Raw genomic sequence first — 4,149 nt, 5'->3', positions numbered from 1 at the left:
TTATATAAATTAAGGAGTGCTTGGAATCAATTCCTATTAAATACAGGACACTTGGAATTAATTTCTGACAAATACAGGACTCTTGGAATTAATTTTTATTAAATTTGGGATCCCTGGAATTAATTTCTATTGAATGCAGAGCTCTAAGATATTAATTTTATGAAACACAAGCCTCTTGGAGTTCATTTTTATTTCGATCAACATCCGTCGAATTTGGAGTTCTGCTCGACAGCTCTCGAAATAGAGGATCCCGTGGGACCCATAGCGACGAGAAAAGAAGCCCGAACGCGCGATATCTTCGGTTGTTGACCGTTGCAAAGTCGATGGTCGACGCCGATGGGCGGCCCTGCCGATAGAAGGCCCCAGCCGCGCAAGTCACATCTCCGCGCGTGGTTTCCGGTCATCCTCGTTGCTTCCTTCCATCGCTAATGACCTGTCCCCGTGCTTAGCGGCCACCTCGGTCAGGTGGATGGCATAAGTGCCCCATGGGAAAATCGTGCGAACGGCGCGCAGACGTGCACACCTCCGGCTACGTTATTGGTCCAGCAACGACGTACAGGAAGCGATTTCACGGGTACGATCCTGAAAATTAACACTTCGAGAAACGTGTCACCTACGTACGCTCTGGTACGGAAAAAAATACGAGCAGCTGAGAATTTCTAATTAATATCAAGCTAGATGAATAATTAAGAAGCTTTAAATATATTCTCGTAAAAAGAATTTAACCGCCAATGATTACAAAGTGCTCCACGACCCTGAGGTTGCGACTCTGACATGTTTACCTAAGGGTTAACGAAACGTCCCCACGAATTTCGAATGCAGCCCTCGATGGTCCGCGATAGAGAGGAGGTGGTGGGGGAGGGATGGAGGGGTCGAAGTTTGGGTCTCATTGCGATGCAGCAGTCATATCCGCGGAGATACATCGTTTCCGGTCGAAGACTCTCCTAAGAGCGGAGAGTTAGGCTCGTCGTATCCATCGTATCCAACGTATCCATAGCCGCGGAGTGTCCTTGGGATTTCGTGAGGATACTCTTGACGAGATGAAGCGTCTCCAAACGATCGTCACAAACGCGATTAAAAAGTGACTTTCCCTGTTCCTCGGCGCACCCACATCGCGAGTTTAAAATGCATTTAATAAATATAAACACTTGTATATTCGATCGCAGCGGATAGTAACATCGTCAAAGTTTAAACGCGTTCGGACGTAAAATACGAGGATCGCTGCAGGAGCATGGAAAATTTATTTTAGGTTTAATTAGACAGAGAGACTTAATTAACGGATTCTTGGATGGTAACTTAATCGTCTACTTCCTCCTTTTTAATTGACGCGTGGCTTAATGACGAGGTTCGCGTTAAACGTTGTCCGGTTTGAATATTTTCTCCTTACCTTACGTGTGCTTTCGTAAATTGACGATTAACGCCCGCGATAATTACAGGAGAATTTTGTAACGTTTACCCTTCGCTTTATTCCCCGTGGTCGACCTTTAAGTGAACTATTTAGCAAGCTATTTAGGAATGTTCCTCATTTTTTGTCTAATTACGGAAGATCTTTCAGTCCACGTGGAAAATAGAAACACGAACGTCGGCTTTCGATGTCTCGCTCGATTTTTACGGGCGGACACCGTGGGATCTCGTGGACGTATGGTATTCTTCCGTGCGGAAACGCGTTGAAGATCTTTCCCATAAGAATCACAGCGGGGGCCAATGGCCAACTGTCGACTTCGATTCTGCACCGGGCCGGAAAATACTTTCTGGTCTTCTCCCAAAAAATGTCCCCAGCCGCTGAAAAAAGTCCGTGACGAGCCGGGGCTCCGTTAGTCGATGACCACCTTACTTCCCGTACGACGACAGCGAAATCAATTTTCTTCGGGAAGGTATATTCGTCTTGTCTTCGTATTTGCAAGATGGATATTCTTAACTGCACTGGCAATTTTTATCCAAAATATTGATATAGATTCATGCAAAGGATTGTGGTTTATACGAAACGATGCCTTATCTGTAGTAACATATACATCCGAAATTGTCACGTATATTCTGTGTCTTCTAGCATTGGGACATGTATAAGTATGTACATGTATGTACATGTATGCGTTGGACCTTATATAATTAATTTTATATCGGAGCGTTCAATAGCTCCGATAGTTTAGTATATATGGAATTACGTCCGGACACAAAAATTTATTATCCGCCGACGAATAAATTCAGACGCGTCGAAATGAGTTGCAACAACGAGCTTCCGTTCGCATGTTTTATAAATATTACACGTTTCCTCCGCGACCCGCCGTCTCCTGATCCGAGCACGCTGATTAATCATATTGCTTAGCCGGTGCAACGAAAATACGAGCAACTCGTTGCGGCCGCGACGGAAAAAATTTTAATTGCACGGAAATGAAACTTAAAAATTCATTAAAGAGTTATCGCGGGAATCGCTGGCAACTTTTTAACGTCGGCGAGCAGAGATTAGGAACGGCTGGCCATTTTGAATTTTTGGTTGTAATTGAATCTTCACCGTCCCGTGGTGCCGTGTTAATTGAAAAATGTTCTCTGCCGGATAGAAGATATTCATGTACCCTCCTCGAGTGTTACTGAAACTATATCCATATTTTTCAACCGTAAATAAATAATATTTAATAGAAGTGGATGAAACTTTTCGACGGAGCATTTCGTTAAGGAACTAGAGAAATTAATTCCAGAAGTGAAACGATAATGAAAATAAATTTGTGAACGAGATAGATCAGAAAATTAAACACTAAGATAAATGTTGAACCACGTAGATCTTCGACAGTCTCGTGACGAAATTTGGAGTTTGTAGAAATTTCCACGAATTTTTGTCTAGCGGCGATTGGAAAACTGTGCTTGAAGGAAACTCCACGTTGCTTATAGGGGACAGCGTGAAACCGTGAAATTCGACCCTGACGGGTGGTTCCCGGGCCCGAGGACGTGGAAAAGGATCCTCCGATTCTCGATCGCGAGAAAAACCACGAAGGGTATCGGTACGACTGCGACACCGAACGAAATATATCCGGGCGATGACAAGTAGTTGACGATCGCCATGCCGCGACAGCTTTACACTCTCGTCGTGTTCTTCCTCACGTTCCACGAGTGATTTCCGATTTCTATAAATTATTCGACGAGCGTTCCACCCTTCTGGGACGACGCTGCACCAAGAATAATATTTTCTCTGCGCCTGCTCGGAAATATCGTACTTTCGTTCGATGGAGACGAACTTAATAAAAACGAAGACGAACGGAATAAAAATAGAGAAAAGTTGGGTCGAAAGGTTCAACTGCTCAAAAAGTCACCCATACATATATAGCGATAAACATCCACCTGCACCCTCAAGGAACGTTTGCTACCCTTCAAAGGAAATTCTGCACGATCTGTCGCCTTTTAAGTTACAAGTTCCAAGTCCCTTTGCGAGCTGGAACAAAAGCACGCGAGTCGTGTGAACTGGGTTAGAGGGTCGCGCCCACGGGTGGGTTTACGTCTCGAGAAAGGATTCCAGCGATATATCCCTGAAAGCAAAAACCGACACGACGTCCCTACGCCCGTTTCGCGCCGGTTAACGAAGGACGAGCCTCTTTCACGAGTTTCCATTATTCGCGCGGAAGGCAGATGTTCCCTCTCGCCTGGAGAAAAAACGACTCGTCCCGTCCCGGTCCCTGCCACGCTGAAAACCGTCGCGACCCTGAAGAGACTCTCTGGGACCATCCAGCGACGATTTGCAATTTAATCGCCAGATAACGATTCGCCGTTTAATTGCGACTCGAACGTTTCGAATTTAATTGGAACGACTCTGGTACTCCGGACACGAAGTACCTGGCTATTCGGGCTGACTACGAGATGTGTACTTCGTAAGGAATTTTATAATAGGTATACTTAGGGAAATTTAAAATACACATCTTCGAAAATTGTTTGAAGAGGAACCTTCGAGGTGTTATTGTGCGAACGTTTGTCGGTCGTAATAAGCAGACTTCGGTGAAGCTTCAGTAATTTTCTTATGGAAAAATAATGGAAACTATCGCGAAGCATCAAAGATGGGAATCTGGAGATGGAGTTTTCAGGTATTTCAGTAATTAATTTCACAAAGTTACAGAGCTCTGAATTCACAGCTCGAGCTTCCACCCACCTCGGTAATTAATTTCACGA

This window comes from Hylaeus anthracinus, unplaced genomic scaffold, assembly GCF_026225885.1.
Source record: "Hylaeus anthracinus isolate JK02 unplaced genomic scaffold, UHH_iyHylAnth1.0_haploid 0, whole genome shotgun sequence".
Lineage (NCBI taxonomy): Eukaryota > Metazoa > Arthropoda > Insecta > Hymenoptera > Colletidae > Hylaeus > Hylaeus anthracinus.
The sequence above is the reverse complement of the archived record's forward strand: the minus strand, read 5'-3'. Positions refer to the sequence as shown.